The 17,777-nt window shown below is 40.3% G+C and overlaps 1 long non-coding RNA gene across 1 annotated transcript; it reads right to left on the reverse strand.

Annotated features, from left to right (window-relative positions):
- Window positions 1–1,444: 1,444 nt before the first annotated feature.
- LOC138920404 (uncharacterized) lies at window positions 1,445–8,947 on the reverse strand. The gene is made up of 3 exons (XR_011431525.1): window positions 8,669–8,947; window positions 3,849–4,010; window positions 1,445–2,389 (listed from the first exon to the last, which is right to left on the reverse strand). It is a non-coding gene; the product is annotated as an uncharacterized lncRNA (long non-coding RNA).
- Between the last annotated feature and the right edge of the window lie 8,830 nt (window positions 8,948–17,777).

The raw sequence follows: 17,777 nt of genomic DNA on the forward strand, positions 1-17,777 counted from the left end.
TAGTTGGAATGCTTGATGCTAGTTGGACTACTAACTAGAAACATTGACCAGAATAAGCAGCACAAAAAGCTCTGCCTCAACTTCATAATCCATGATGCAGTTCACAGATGGAAATTATTAACATTATGGGACATTTGGTGTTATAATACTTTAATTAATAATTCTTGATAATTAGATAATCAGGCAGTCTTTTGGGGGGGAATACACACCCCATCAACTGGTAAATGAAATGAAAAAAATGCCAAAAAAATTAAAAATCAGAATTCGTTTCACTGTTCAGGATCTTGCACTGAACACATGTATTTATTGCCTTCTCTCAGAGATCCCTTAAAATGATGGCAAAGATATACATAAAGGTATTTTTCATAATAACAAAGCAAATGGATGTGGAGGAACACCAGTGGATGAGAGTTTTCAAAACTTTCTGAAGAATAAAAACCATAAGGAACAAATAGAAGAAGTTACATTTTCAGAGGGTACTTCAGCCAAAGAGGGGGCCAGGCAAAACCCCAAAGAGGCTATTTATTCAAAAGTGAAAAATGAGGCAAAAAAGGAGGACAACATTGAAAATCTGTGCAAAGAACTGCTACCGTATTACCTTTCTCCAGGTATAACTTAGAAAAGATATTTCTTTAAGAAAGAAATTGATTAAACTTTCTAGTTTTTCTTTTTGTTCTCTGTTGATCTTGGAATGATCTCTTTCCATTGAAGCCGAATTTTCTGATGGTTTACCCTAGCTAGACTTTAGTTAGCTTACTTACATTTCATGTTGCAAGCTTTCCACAAATGCGTGATGATCCTTGTTATCTGTTCTCATTTCAGATTGCGGCAACAGAAGGGCTCAGTAGAAGCTCTGTGTATGTGAATGGGATTTGCCATCTAGAAGATTTTACTTTAGGCTAAACAGATAAGAAGCCAGTTTGGACAGCCCCAAATCTCAAAGTAAGAAGGACTTTGCTCTAGGGTCTTAATAGCTGTGTTTGAAAGGTAAATCTGAGGAAACTTCTAAGAATATAGAACAAAGAGAGACAGAAATGAGAGTAAAGAAAAATGACAATAAGAATTTATCCAGGAGGCCCAATATCTATCTGATGTAGGTCCTAGAAAAATTTCAATCTATAGTGAAGGGGCTTCTAGAGTGCCCAGGTGAATAAATGGAAATGGTCCCAGGGACACACTATCATCGTATTTCAAAAGATCAAGAATAAACAGAAGATCCTAAAAGTTTTTGGGTTATGGACCAGAAAAAAAAACAGGACCCCAGTTTTTCATCAGCAACTGAATGCTAGAAAACTAAGCCATGCCATCAAAGTTCCGAGAGGCATATTCAGCCAAACCATCAATTCTGTGTGAAGAGAGAATAAAGATATTTAGAGAATGGGAGACTCAGAATTCTTAACTCTCAGTGTACTTTCTGGGAAGTAATTTGAAGATACACTTGTGATACGAAAGATATGTTTGGTCTTTATTCTGTTTCTGGCACAGAGCTCCCAAAACCCTCGGAATGTCCTAGGTGACGACAGTGTAAAGGTGTGTTTTGTTAATTGACTGAGGTGGCTTTTGGAAAGCACTTACGGATGGAGTTCTTGGCCAGGAGAACCAACCCTGTGATTAGAGGGTTGGAACTTTCAGTCCTGTCCTTCTCACTCCCACCAATCTCCAGGGAGGGAGAGGGGCTTGAGGTTGAATCAATTGCCAATAGCCAATGATTTAATCAACTGTGTTCATGTAATGAAGCCTCCAGAAAATCCCCAAAGGAGACAGTTCAGAGAGCTTCCAGGTTGGTGAACACGTGGACGTTTTTGGGGAGAGTGGTGTGCCTGGAGAGGGCCTGGAGGCTCCCTGCCCTTTCCGCGTACTTGGCCCTTTGCATCTCTCCCATCTGGCTGCTTCTGAGTTGTATCCTTTTATAATAATCTGGTAATCTAGTAAATAAAATGTTTCTCTGAGTTCCATAAGCCACTCTAGCAAATTAATCCAACCTGAGGAGGAGGTTACTGGAACTACTGATCTATGGCTGATTGGTCAGAAACACAGATGACAAATGGCATCTGAAGTGGTGTGTTGGGGGGGGCAGTTCTGTTAGGACTGAGCCCTTAACCTGTGGGATCTGATGCTATCTCCAGGTAGATAGTGTCAGAACTGAGTTGAATTGTAGGACACCCAGCTCATGTCAGAGAATTGTTTGTTGTTGATGTGTGGAAAAATACACACACACACATTGGAAATTGTCTCAGAACACTTTTTCACTCTATGAAAATGAGAGCGTAAACCTAGAAATATGGCATCCAAGAAAGTGATAAATCTAATCCAGGAGAGCAGAGAAGGTAGGTCCTGAGATGATAACTTTGCAACTGGAATAGAGCAAACCTCAGATTCTGGAAGATCTCTGTGGGGAAAAAAAAAGAAAGTTGAAAGCTTTCCAGTAGCTCTCAACACTTCTCATATCATGGCACAAATAAAAAATGGTAAAATATATATCAGGCACACTTAAGTAAATGGAGGAAGCTGCATGCCCCTGGAAACCTAACTCTGTATGTTCTGTGAGCCCTGGGTCTCCTTGGCTGACCTGACGGCTGAGGGGTCGAGAACCTGGCTGACCTGGAACTCATTCATGAAATCAGTTGTTGGGAAGTTCTGAATTACACAGCGTGGTTAAAAGCTTAGAATAACTTGATAATGTGATAAGATAATTGGTGGCTTATTTAAAAAAGAGAGAGAGAGAGAATCCAATCAAACTTTTGACAGGAGTAATTTCTTTGGAGTGACATTGATTCATGGAGGAAAAAAAATATAATCTGGGCACACTATTTGCCTCTGAGGCAGAAAATATTTACACAGTCATAATATGATATTATTATTTATTGATTTTTACCTTCTAGAATCAACAAGGGTAAATCAAGGGAAAAGGTGTAAAATGTAAATATTCTCAATATTGACAATATTAAAAGCTGGAGTTTGAAAGGTAAAGAGAGGATGAGGACTGTGGAGGGAGGACTAATGACTTTATCATATGAATTTGGGAGCCGAGAGATACTGTTTATAAAGTGAGAGTCTTCTCTCGGATTTCTGCCATCTGCCCTCAGCTACTGAGTTCCCAACGAAATGGAATGTCAGGTCTTACACTCTTTCGGTGTCCTTGATTGAGGGAGAAGCAATATGAAAAGAAGTACCACCTCTAAGGCACCAAAGGGTGAAAATTAGAAGCAACTAAAAATGGCATTGGAAAACTACCAAGAAAGGAAAAGACATAAGAAAGATTTCATATTTCTGTTGCCAAATAAATTGCTGTTAGGAACTCAATAAATGCTAAATCCTGAGAGGTGGGGGAGGTAGAGAGAGAGAGAGAGATTGTGGTTTATTAAATAAGAAACAGAGGTTTAAAAATCCTATTCAAAGATGCAGGGAGGGACTATATAAGTAGGAGAGAGGTAGGGGAGATGGATAGTGATATAAAAATAGCTAAATCCTCATGATTCATGGCAGGAAGTCAATAGACAATGTCTAAATTTGATATATCAAGAAACTGCATCATTATCATATAATTTAGACAACCAGCAGAAGAAGTAAGAATTGAGGAAATTTCCCACTGTGTCCCCAGTACCTAGAACAGTGACTAGCTGATTGCATATGCTCAATAAATATCTGCTGAAAGAGTGAATTTGCTGAATAATGTGTAGGAATGGCAGAGGGGATGAGGGAATTCGACGCTGTTGCATACATTCATTATAAACCTATAGCAGTTCTATTTGCAAACAGAATTCAGATTTCTACTTCTCAGGGAATGTGATCCCATCTCTAACCAAGGGGTAAATCCTGATTAGTCTAATGAATCATGGTACTCCTACCTCTCTAATCGGTGATCGGATTAGAGGATGTCATGTGGCCCAGTTCTGTCCAATCAGATATGAAAGGAGGATTCTTTGCTTTCCTCTTCTTGCTCTCAAAATAGACATGTCTGAATATGATGCCTGGACTGACATAACTATCTCACCACCAAGAGGAAGAAACTAGACGGAGAAAAAAAGCAACATCACAGAACAGCCCAGGCATAGAAAGAACCTGAGTCCTTGATGACATCATTGAACTCTCAGTTGAACAACCCTATCTCAACACGTCTTGTAGGTGAGACAATAAATTTTCCTTTTTGTTCCAACTAGTTGAGTTGGGGGCTACTCTTATTTGTTCACAAAGTATAACAACAGGTGAAGATCTTTCTGTATTTTTTTATATCAGTAAACATACGCCTGTGTTAATGTTTATGAAAATAATAAAATAAAGCTGTACATAATTTCATCCAATTATAATAGAAAAATATTTTTTTAAATCTGCGTTTAAAGTGTTGTGCTCTCTAAATTTTGGTGGCCAAGTTTCAAGCCCAGTTATGCCCTCCTTTATTTCTACTCTGATTCTTGTCTTCCAAGACAAATTTTCCAAAAGCTCTTCCTCTCCAGTCTGATAAGCTCAGAAGTTTTACCACGATGAACTCTAGTTGAAAGGAGATACTTCTTCCTGGAAACAAAAAGGAAAGTAGAAAATATAGCTACATTACCTATTTAGTTTCCTTATCATGATATTTATTCTTTCAACAAAGTGTGAGACAAAGTCAATAGCTGAGAGGGAATGAAAGGAAATGAGTGCAAGATGTGAGGTGAAAGGAAAAGGCATAAAACAGTCATCTCAAGGACTAAAGGATATAAATTACAGATGCAAAAGGATTTTGAATGGGATATTTCCTACTATTTCAGAATTTCAGTTAGAACCCAAAAGCTGAGAGAAATTGAAGGGTCTTTGAGACACTTGTATGAAAGAGCTACAAAAAGATAGCAAATGGCCTAGTGAGCATCACGTTCTATAGCCTATATAAGCAGGGTCTAAGAATTCATGGAGAATTGTTTGGAAGAGAATTTAGAGGAAAGATGGAGTTTTGAATGATTAATTTTACTGCCTTCGACACAGACAGTAGAAAGTTGGTAGGGCCATGAGGGAGCCATTAGAAGGAGCTTCAAGAAAAAAAATTAGATCTACAGGTGCTTACGTCCTGCTTTCACCTGCTCATTATGAGAAGGCAAGAAAAGAGCTCAGAAGTAGAATCATCTTGAAGTGTGCTGATCTAGCAGACCAAGAATATGTGCTGTAAATTGTAGGATACAAGTCATTGCTATAGAGGGGAGTCAGATATGAATATTCTTATAGTATCTTTGCTTAAAGAGTTCTTTGCCTTTAAGCCTGAGAGGACTCCAGGTTTAAAAGGCTGTTGATGTACTGAACCTCTTGTCATGGTAGTGCTGGAGGTGGTGGGGTTCAGAAACTGAGGTAGTGGGTCACAAGAGATTGCTGACTCTAATAGGGCAAAGAGTCCCTCTGCTGGGGGAGGTTGAGTCACTAAAGACAACAGAAGAGCCAGTATTTCAATCCCTGACCTGACAGAGGTTAATTGACAGACAAGAGAGAACATCCATTAGTCTCACCTGACTGAAAAGATCTTTTCCCCATTATCTCATTCATCTTTTGCTGATCTTGACCCTCCAAAAGCCAGAAGAAACAGAACAAGCTAGTGGGAGTCGGGGGAGGGGGAAGGTGGGGAATGAAAAAGCAAGGTGAGGAAACATTGAAAATGTAGACCGTGCTCTTCTCCTCCACTGAATATCCTCAAACCACGGGTCAAACCTGAGCTGGAGAAGAGGAGAAACTTTGAACTGAGTGATAAGTTCAAGTTGTAATTTAGACTGGACTACACGTTTTCTTTGGCCTGAGAATGTGTCTTGTTTATGACTGAAAGTGGTCAGAAAGCATAAATATGCCTGAGATGCCATCAGTGAGTGGGGAAGGGAACACGTCTTCACTAGGTTGGAAAGCAGGGGCTGGAGGAAAGCAAAGAAGTTTCCTGCTTTGTCCCTGTAGAAGAAAACCCATTCATTAAAGTTGCCGTACTTGGGGAGAGCACTGTAACAGGATTGTTAGACAGTATCCATCTTGGGTTTCTAGTTATGGATTTCAGGTGATGCCAGTCAGTTGCATTGTGACTTCCCCCCCCAAAATATTCTGCTCCTCCAGTATAGGCACAGAAGAAGTAAACAGTCAGGTTTAACCAAGGTTGGGATTTTGCTTATGAACACATAGGAAGCGAGTGAAGAAAAGTGAGCTGAGAATATTTTCAAGGAAGTGACTACAGTGAAGGATTTATGAATAGAATCCAAGTTGAGTGAGGAAAATAGAGATAGCAGGGGGATGGATAGTGAAAAGAGGGTGGAGTTATGGTGCAGAGACATTGACAAAGCAAGAACTGATACAGTTAGGAAAATACAGAAAGTAACTGGAAGAATAAGTTGTGGTGGTCCAAGAATGATTTGTTTGAAATGGAAACTTCAGAGGCAATACAACTTCTGATGATGACAAGATTTAGTATGAGGTTAGTAGGACGAAAATGTTGTAGAAAGTGAGGCAGTTAAGTAACTGAGGAGGTTAAAAGTGTAATTTTATGGATTGGTTAGAACTGGTTTGAGTTAATTTTAATTTTAAAAGAATTGGACCAACTTTTCAGTTTGATCTATGCTGAACCAATAGATCTATCAGTTTCTAAATGTATACCTCATTCTATGAGGCCAATATTACCCCAATACCAAAACCAGACAAGGACAATACAAAAAAGGAAAACCACAGATCAATATTGCTGATGAACATAGGTGCAAAAATCCTCAACAAAATATTAGGAAATTGAGTACAAAAATACATTAAAAGGATCATACACCATGATCAAGTGCGATTTATAGCAGAGATGCAGGGATGGTTCAACATCTGCAACTCAATCAGTGTGATACACCACATTAACAAAATGAAGAATAAAAATCACGTGATCGCCTCAATAGATGCAGAGAAAGCATTTGACAAGATCCAACATCCATTTGTGACAAAAACTTTCAATAAAATCGATATAGCAGAAAAGTACCTCAACATAATAAAGGCCATATATGACAAACCCACAGTAAACATCATACTCAAAAGAGAAAAACTGAAAGCCACTCCTCTGAAAACAGGAACAAGAAAAGGATGCCCACTCTTGCCACTCCTATTCAACATAGCACTGGGAGTTTTAGCCCGAGCAATTAGGCAAGAAAAAGAAATAAAAGGGATCCAAATTGGAAAGGAAGAAGTGAAACTCTCAAGATTTGCAGATGATATGATTCTATATATAGAAAACCCTAAATGTATATCTCACTGGTTTTATCCATTGTGAGCTAAATCTGAACCTGTTTTACCTAATTTAAAATTACTGACATTAAATTATGCAGTACATTAGTATGCAGTATTGTTTTTCACTTTGATTAGTAGCTTAGAAGATTAGATTGGATTTAGAGTGACTTATATTTACATTGACTTTATTTAGAAAATCTGTGCTAAAGTTAAGGAAATATCTCACCAGTTAGAGAATTTTTTTGAAGAAAACACATAAAGCTTTTATCAAAGTGGATCAACACATCATAAGGATGATAAAAATTACAGGAATCCATAGTGCTTTCTTCTCTTTCAAAATATGAAAATTGTCTTGTGGTTTGAATTTACCCCTGCAAGTTTTCACCACTTTTCTTAGTAGGAGAAACCCTCCTATTCAGACTTTTTATTTTATAAACCTTAAATCTCGTTTCTGAGTACTCATTTTGTCTATTTGATGCTAATGTTTCACAGTCACAGCCTACAAATTTGTGACTACCTTCACATAGGCAAAAAAAAAGTCCTCCTTATAACTAGATGAACATATTTGTAAATAGAGTGAAGCCTTGTCTACCAATGAAAACCTATTTCCATCAACACTCTGGTAATCGTTTACCATGTCAACGTTAAGTGAGTATGTGAAAGAGATTGAAAGGGATATAGTTGGAGTCCTGTTTTCTTCCCTTTTAGGGGAGTGGTCCACAGCTCTCTGACCATCCCAACTCTGATTGGTTTTTCACATGTATTCAAGCTGAACACTATGTTTTAAGATCCATATGCCCTTCCCTGTTAGTTATAGCCATATAATACAAGAATATCCTCTGTTTTATTCTACCATATCCATGAATATAGACTATCCAACAGTCATAAGTTATATAGACTAAAAATGAATTTGAGAACATATCAATTTGTTACAAAGATATTTAATATCCAGATGTTTCATTAATACATTATTAGCAGTATTACATAAACCAGTTTTTAAAGTATAGTTTTAGGATCCTACATCTGAATCACCTGGGATTATTTTCAAAGCGCAGTGTGCAGGATCAAACCACAGCCTAAGTGATTTAGACTTTCGGGGGGTGGGAGGGCTGGGTAGGCCTGGGGATCTACAATTTAAAGAAATTCCCCCAGATAGTCCTCAGACTCAGAGCTGTTTGAGAGCTGTCTTTAGGAATCAAGATAAAGTATCTTCATCTCAAATCAGGAAAACCAGGATTAAACTGCAGGATTTTTAAAAGTATATATATTTAAGTACAGACATGAACTCAAAATTAGATAAACAAAGGCTATTCAATCAATTGTCCCTTGTAGTAATGAAATGGGCTTATTTCTATAGGATTTATCAATGACCTATCTTTACAGACAAATTCAAATGGAGAGTGGAGAAAAGTTGGATAATTCAATCTCCCTCTCTCTCATTCTCTGTTCCAAACATCCAAACCCCATTACTTACTCTCAGAAATTTTGGGTCTGCGTCATCCAAAAGAATTTCCTCAATTCTGATTTTCCATTTCCCTATGTGAACTTTGGATCTTAAAGGAAAAAGAAAACAAAATTATTTCAGAGATTCCTTCCTGGCGAGAGGTGAAAGGTTGCATTGTAAGCTAGAATTCAAGTACACTTAAGGGCATTTTTTTCCTCTGAATACTTCCACTCAAATGATCCTCTTTGCCTCCTGTCTCCTCAGCTTTCCTATTGTAGTGTCTTCCTTTCCTCTTCTCAACCCAGATCTGTCCCTGACCCAGTGAAATCATGAGTATTTTAGCTTTTCATAAGGTCTTGACTTTTACAAGCACTTATCTTCCTGCCCAAGGTCACTCACGTCATTTTTAGTTTGCACATACCTGTTCTACTAGCACAGATTAGAATTTTGCTGGCTCCTTGAAATCCACTTTCTGTACTCCTAAGTGTTTGCCTTTCAGGACTTTTTAGCCTCATTTGTTTTCCCTCTGAGCCTGAGCAAAGTGGATCAACTATTGAGGAAGCATTTGTAGTTGCTGTGGAGATTTTTATTTGGTTCCCTATGCTTTTTTATTATTTTTTTGTGAGGAAGCTTGTCCCTGAGCTAACATCTGCCCCAATCTTCCTCTATTTTGCCTGTGGGATGGGGCCACAGCATGGTCTGACGAGCAGTGTGTAGGTCCAGGCTGCGATCTGAACTCACAAACCCCAGGCTGTTGAAGCAGAGCCCATGAACTCAACCATTGCACCACTGGACCAGCCCCTCCCTATGTTTTTTAGAGAGGAGTCATTCAGCTTTTCAATCTTTCTTTTTTCAGGAAGATTGGCCCTGAGCTAACATCTGTTGCCAATCTTCCTTTCTTTTTTTTTTTCCTCCTCAAAGCCCCAGGACATAGTTGTATTTGTAGGTCATTCTAGTTCTTCCATTTGGGATGCTGCCACAGCATAACTTGATGAGCGAAGCGTAGGTCTGTGCCCAGGATCTGAACTGGCAAACCCCGGGCTGCTGAAACAGAGTGTGTGAACTTAACCACTGGGCCCTGGGCCAGCCCCTCAATCTTTTTATTTAGACAACTGCTACAGAAAGAAATGGCTGAACAATTAACTTTAGAAATTGGCTCATCAGAAAACGGAAAGACTCAATGGCTACCTATACCATCTAAAACAACTTGCTTTCCCTGCAAAATCTGTGTGTGTGTGTGCGTGTGTGTGTGTGTGTGTGTATGCACATGTATTTGCAAACATGAGAAAAGAGAGGGATAGTGTGACAGTGAGAGAGAGAAGATATCTGCTTCATGTAAAGCACCATGATAATTGCCATGGGATACACAATGATAATTTAAAAACTATATGTACTTTCAGAGGTGTTTCCAATACAACTTTGAAGGCAGGTATGTCCACAGACAATGAGGAAGCTGGAGAAGCAGGCTTGAGTGGAACTCCTGAGTGGAGGTTTCCATGCACAGCAGTGTGGAAAGAGCCAAGGGTTTTGGGGCAAATTGAGCTGATTTCAAATCTCAGCTCAGCTCTTCTATGACCTTGGGGAAGTGGTAAACATTTGCTGAGCCTCGGTTTCTATGTCTCTAGAGGAGAGCAGCACCTAGCTCCCGGGGTTTCTATAAGGAATAGAGCTAAAAGTAGGTAATGTGCCTAGTGCATGGTAGGGGCTTAATAAATAGGAGTTGTTATTATTGAAATAGCCAGCAGCTGCAAGTCTGCAATTTGAGCTCTCTGCCACTGTACCTGGAATGCAAAGTCAACAGTTTCTGCATCCAGATGCAAACCTATCTTCATTTCAAGAAATTGGCTCCAAATCAGAATGCAGTTTTTAGGGCAGGGGTCAACTTTCAATGCTGTCTAAGCAGTGTGGGCCATGTTAGAGACTTTGAGGTCAGCAAGGAATGTGAAAACAAGCATTCTAAAAAGCAACTAAAAAGTCTATAGTTTAAAATCAAACGAGAGGCTTGAGCACAAGGTTCTTTTGGCATCTAGATACTTCATCCATACTCGGAAAACACTGCGCTTTATTTAAAGGATAGATCTGTATGTGCTGCTGTAAATGAATGTCCATGACATACTTGATACTGGCCCTGATATCGGTTTCCCCACGTTAAACCCAGCATATATGGGGCTAAAACCAAAGCACTCATTCCCTGTTTACTCCCTGGCTTTCTGGCTCCAGAATCCACTATCCTCCCTGGAGACAGACACCACGAAGCACAAGCACCTGGATTTGTTATCTCCTCCCAGCCAAGGAGATACAGGCTGGTGGGAAAGCTGCTGACCAGCAAGGTCACGGGCTCCCTCCTGTCTGCAAGTAGTCTCAAGGCCAAACACAAGCTGATGGGAAAGCTCCAACCAGCAAGGCCATATGCTCTCCCTCCCCTGCCTAAAACCCCAAATAAAAACCTTTCCTTTTAGCTTTTCAGAGAGTTTAGGATTTCAGTGTTAGCTGCCCTTTCTCCCTGCTCAGAGCTGTGGAATAATAAAATTCCTACTTTCTTCCACTACACCTGGTGTCAGAGATTGGCTTGCTGTGCAAGGGGTGAGCAAACTCACTTCAGGTTCTATCTCATACTGATGTGTGAAAAATTATAATGAACGCCTGAGGTTTCCATTTTACAAATCTGTTTTCTCAGCCTCTAGTAATGAAAATATACTTTGTCTGGAGACCATCCCTCCCCTTTGTCAATCAAGGTGTCCTGGCCAAGAGGAAACCTTGTAACTCAACCTAAGCAATCTGATACTTTCCTGGGAGTTTGACTCTCAAATGATATTTACATAGCATGCAAAGGGACGGAGCTGATACATGCTTATGACAGAGCCCTGAAGAGATTGCACCAGTTTCTGCTACCATGATGCCCAGGAGTACTCTGATTCCTGTCCTTTTCAAAGATCTTAATCCAGCTCTTCAACCTTTCTTTCAATTCTTCCTTAAGGAAGAAATATGCTTCAGTACAGATCTAATCCCTTAAGACTTTTTCTAGAGCCAGCCCTGATGGCCCAGCAGTTAATGTTCAGTGTGCTCTATTTTGGTGGCCCGGATTCAGTTCCCAGGTGTGGAATCACACCACTTGTCTGTCAGTAGTCAAGCTGTGGCAGCAGCTCACATAGAAGAACCAGAAGAACTTACAACTATCCACAACTGTGTACTGGGGCTTTGGGAGGGAAAAAGGAAGGAAAAAAGAGGAAGATTGGCAACAGATGTTAGCTTAGGGTGAATCTCCTGCTGCCGCTGCTGCAAAAAATATTTTTTCTAAGAAATTATTTTCCTTTTAAGTTAACCAGAGTAGATTTCTGTTGCTTTCAAACAAAAAACCCTAAAACACAGTGACAAAGTAACAAACATTGTGTTTGTTTTTGTATGTATATTTTTAATTCACTTACTTTACAAATTTTTGGACTAAAATTTACTTACATGTATTATTTTTATAAACAAAAAGCACTAATAAGTCAAAAAGAAATTTAGCTAACCAGAATGTCCTCTGAGATGGAAATAAGCTTAACTTGAATCTTCTTTGCGAGGTAGGAGCAGTTTTCACTGGGAAGTCGGGGGCAGCATTTAGAGCCAACTGTCCCAAGGCACCTGAGGGAAGTGGGGAGCAGTACTGAGAGGGGAGAAAGTGCTGCAGTGGCGAGCCTCTGGGTACCAGCTACACCATGTTTAATTATTATTGAGGTCTGATGAGGCCAACAGATCAAGAGACAACTGCCATTGAAAAGATAGCTGTTATACTCCAGATCCCAAGAGGAGAAGGCATACCACACTGTGGGAGCCACATGGGGAAGAACTGGGGTGATCAGGAGGCAGAGAGAGGGGGAACACTGAGGGTAAGAGCCCTTATTGTGGTTTTCATTGGAAAGGCACACTTACAGTTGAGTTGCTTGCTATCTCTAGGAATTGGCAAACCCTGGGAGGGGCAGTCCCTTCAGGGTCAGTGAGGCCCCAGATATAAAAGTATCAGAATAGGGAAAATAAAAGACATGGTTAATATACCTTACAATCTAGATAAGGCTCTTGAACTCCTGCCCCTTCCATCATCCATGGAAGTTAGAAACCCTTCCTGGGAGTTCTGTAAATTTTCAAGAGAGCTAACATTTCCCTCTTGGAGTAATTTTGATCCCTGGGATTCTGTGTTTTTGCATGTTGCTCCTGCTCTATACCATTTAACCCCAAGGTAGCATGCAGTTCTCTCTTCAGTTTCCAGTTTGAGGGGGGAGGGGGGCGGGGAGGGGGGTGGAATCACATTAAACATGCTTTTGGAAACAGTAATCTTTACTCAGGTGGGTGAAGGTGGGTGCAAAAGTGGACCACATCATCTTGGATCTACCATCTTGCTGACTCCTCTTCTCTCTTCCTCCTCCTCCTTGCCAGATTGCCCTCCACAACTCCAAATGTTTCATCTTCTCTTGTACAAAGCAATTTTTTTTCCTATGAGTTTTTGCTCTAGTGAGCACTGGGTCCCATACATTCACTTCTACAGACCAAAGTAGATTTTCACGGTGTATTTCCAAAAGAAGACAGTTTCTCTTGCTAAGATGAGTTCTGGTACCACCTGTTAGGAATAAATTTTCTCCACCTCTCAGATTTATATGTAACATAGAGCAGGAAATGAAGCTTTATGAAGGAGATATATATGGTGTCCACAGGGACTAAGCAAGAGGAAGAGACCCAGGGATTTTAAGAACAGAGAAAGAATCTACCAGAGAATTGTCTTAGCCAGAGAACTTCCATGACTGCATAATCCTTTGCTGAATGAATCAACAAATATTTATTGGGTGCTGACTATAAGCCAAGAGGCAATCAGCTACATGTTGGGAAATTTAGAGATAAATAGGACACAACTTGAGGAGTAAAATGTCCAGGAGGAGAGAGAGATACATAAATAGATAACCAGAAGACAGTGCTGCAATGGAGGACTATATAAAGCTGGAGTGTTTTGTACACATAAGCCCAGGCCTATGCCAAATATTTGGGGCCTAGGAAGAGCACAAGTGGAGGCCCATGTAGCCTATGTCTAAATATTTAAAAGATAAAAATCAAGCTAACAGACTGCTAAATAAAATATGTTCTACTCTTTTACTATGAGAAATAGACTTCCTAAAACCTGAAAGACCAGATATGAGTTTGGAATTCTCAGAGTTCTGAGACCACGGTAGTGCAGGTTCTTCCCTCCTTTTCCTCCTCTGATTCCTTCCCACACTTGCTCACGTGCATGTAAACACCCAGGCCACGTACATAAGTTCCAGCCACCGCCTCCACAAACAGCTGTCCCTTGGTTACCACTTAGTCTACAGTGTAACCCAGGGGTGCCATTTTTTCCATTGGAGCAAAGACTAAGGGAATAGACACACCCAGACTCTAAAAGTAGGGTCAAGGCCATTTAGACAGGATTTCTAGGGTCCTAGATATCAGAGTATGTTCCAGAAGGGGGTACATCTTTGGATGGGCCCACACCCTTGGTTTTAGGGACCCTTTAGCCTATAGTATGAGGCACAGCCAGACAAGGGCTACTGAGAGGCTTTCTGAAGCATGGTCACCCTCTGGCTTGGGTCAAAATGCAATATTGCTTAAGCTATTTCATCATATTTTTCTCGAGATGAATCATCCTAAAATGCAGCATTTCAGCTTTGGATGCACAGGTTTTGTGCAAGGGTAGGACAAATGTGTTCATTTGATTTTCAGTCCCTACCTGATGGATCCTTGAAGAAATATTATTTCTGGACTCGTGAAGCATTACAATCCTATTTTTCAAAGGCTATATAGGCAAATAAGCTATCTCCAGGGAAAGGAAAATAGGAAGAAATTTTTTTTTGCTGCAAATCCCACTTTAGAGTCTAAGTATAATAGGGCCATCTTCAAAGACAAAGGACTATGTGTTTTCAAGCATTTCTTTCAATCAGACGTTTTCCTATCAACTGGCTGTTTTCATTTACTATCACCTGTGGGCCAGGCTAGTCCTGGATTGGTTTTCATCAGGGTCACAAGGGAATAGAGCTCAGGCTGAGCCAAAGCAATGCGATTCCTTCCCTACAGGTGTGCTGCGTCTGCCCTCCTGCCTACCTTGTTTTCACCTAAATTCCTGGTTGTGCCTGACTTTCTGCTTATTTTTAAGTCTTTCTTTTTATTCTTCTCTCTCAGTGTCTACAGATCTTCCAGTTGTTCATCAACTCCAGGCCACTTGCCATACTTCGTTCTCTGGTATTTATGTCCTCCAAGTCTCCGTTGGCTCCCATGCCTGACACATTGCTGTCCTGGCACCCAAGTTTCTTGTGGTTTGTGATGACCTAAAGCAATCTCATTCCCCTACCCAGTTCCCTGACCTAAAGCTACCCACATATTGACTAGTAGTGGGAGCAAACAAATGTCATGCCTTGAAGTGAAATCCCCTCCTCCAGTCTTAACTCTGCCGTATCACAGTAGTAGGAAGGAGAGGATTTTATCTCTGAGTTACTTGGCTGCCTCTTTTCCAATAACCTTTTCTTCCACTCAACCCCAAGAAACCCATCTCCACCTCATAATACTGTGGACATCCATGTTATGTGAGACTGCTCTATCTCCAAATCATGAATTTAGGCATATCACCTTCGACCATGACATCATAGTTCCAACTATTCCCACTTTGGACTTATCCGAACCTCTGCTCTATTGATCCCTATGTGCTAAGCAATCCTTCAGACTGTTAATTTCTTCACTTCCCTTGTTATCCAGTCTATAAGCCTTAATCCTTCATTTAAGAACCACTCTCATTAATCCCCAAACTCCTTTATGCCTTTGTATTTTGTCACATCCAACCTGGGATCAACCCTGCTTTTGGGCTTTCTCTCCAGTAACACTTATGCATCTCATAATTGCTGGAGAAAAACAGAGCAAATTGTTATCACTATAAATCTATAATCTCTAAGCTCAGTGAGCCCACCAATCCTCAACACTGCCCACCAATCCTATCAATTCCTCCTTGCCAACTCACCCTCTCACTTCTCCATTTTCCTCAAAACTGTGATGATGCCTGCACAGCCTGCCTCTCCAATGTGTGACCAACCATCTTCCTTCCTTCCCTCACAGAGAAAATTGAAGCTATAAGAAAAAATTCCTTCAATTTTTAGTTACCAGTTCTAGAAACCTACCAATTGTCCTCAGGATAATGACCAATACACTGACGCAGCCTGCCTTTCATCCCACAGCCCCATGATCTTTATGCTTCAGTCACACTGGCCTTCTTTTGGGTCCTCTAACGTCCTGTTTGAAACTTCCATGATGATAAGAATCATTCAAGTTATGTGATAAATTAAAATTTCCAAGCCCACTAGATAATACTTTAAGGCGAAGAACCTAGAAAGTGGTCATCTTAACAAGAGCTTCAGGTCAACCATACTATCAGGAAAGACTGGGAAAAACACACCATGATCTCTCCTTCCATAGGGCTTTTCAAGTGCTTTTCACTCTCCCTGGAAACCTCTTCTTTCCTTTCTCCCACTTTCCCTCTTCCCACCACACCAGATTTACTCTTGGTCATCTTCTAACTTTCTTCTCAAGCATCTCATCAGCAGGAAAGCCTTTCTTCACAAGCCCTCCACCCCGTGCATGCACGCGTGCACGTGCGCGTGCACACGCACACACACACACACACAAAGTTTAAGTTTCCTTTGTCATATGCTCTCATAGGACCAAATTCCTTCCCTTCATGACACTCATCCCAGCCTAATGTCTCACTCTCATGGTGTGATTATTTGGTCATTGTCCCTCTCCCTACACGACTGTGATGTGAGGTGCCATGTCTGCTGTTATTCGTCGTTGTTTCTACAATATCGAGGCAGTAACCTGATACATTACAATCCCCCAATAATAATTAGTACTTGAATGAATGAATGCGGAGTGAATTAATGAATGAGTTGGCTCTGAAAATTGACAAGAGATGTTGGAGATTAACAAATTACAAACTTGACAGAGAGTTATCTACTCTCTACTTGGATATTTTTTAGTGTTGGGCAGTCTGTTCCATCATTGGATAGTGTTAGAAAGTTCATTTGTTTATTGAATTCAAATCTGCCCCCTTGTAACTTCCCACCAATACTTACAGTTCAGACTTGTTGGAAATATGATCAGTCTGTTTCCTCTTAATGATATTTCCTTCCAATATCTGAATACTTTTAGCATGTGTCCCCTGTGTCTTTTCTCCTCCAACATAAACACATTTGCTTCAACAGTTCTTGATTTGAGACAGTTCTCAGACTTAACTATCCCCTCCCCAGTTACAGTACACTCTAAATAAATACAGAAACAAGATAGAAACAACAGCCATGAAGAGCTCACGTCTTCAGAAGAGTAGCTTTAAGTCATTACTTGAGAAAATGAGGCTGTTTCCTTCCTTCTGTCGCGTACAGTTTAAATTACAAAGTCATTGAACCACCAACTGCAATATCTCCAGGAAGGATTGTACCTACAAGGCAATGAATCCACAGGACACATGGGATTTATTGCAAGTACTTTTATTGGAGCAATTTGTTGACAAATGCCCAAGAAGGAGAACAGAGTGATCAGTAATAATAAAACCTTATGGAGATCATTTCCCCAAATGCTATCTGGGAGAGGAACTGAGCCAAGATTTCTTAACCAAAGGTACGTTTTCTGTACCTTTCCACTAGTAGTTTTTATATGTCATTTCTGGAGAAATTTCAGATGTTTCAAATCTAAATCTAAATCGAAGCTGTGATTTATAAAAATAGCAAAGGAGTTCTATTTATCTCTATTCACTAATCCTAGCCAGCAGCAGAAAAGAATTGGAGTTTAAATCCTATTACTCTCTCATAGCCCCATCCCCCAGGCCACAATGTCAAGTTGATACAATTACTTCTGGGATGAGCGAGGAGGCTGTCACATTGACCAACTGTTTCCAAAGGATACGGTTTGGTTTTCCAGGTTAAGATGATTACATGTCCCTCTAATAGCTGGAAACCTTCCCAAGGGTCACTCTTACAGGTTTCTCTGAAAACCAGAAGCAGAAGGACCATGTCATTGCTTGGCTTTGGGCCCAGGAGGCCAAGTGCCACTTAAGAGAAAGTGTTGAGAGCTACTTAGTGTATTTTAAGACAGTGACGCT

The sequence above is a fragment of the Equus caballus genome, chromosome 23 (genome assembly GCF_041296265.1).
Source record: "Equus caballus isolate H_3958 breed thoroughbred chromosome 23, TB-T2T, whole genome shotgun sequence".
NCBI classification, from domain to species: Eukaryota; Metazoa; Chordata; class Mammalia; order Perissodactyla; family Equidae; genus Equus; species Equus caballus.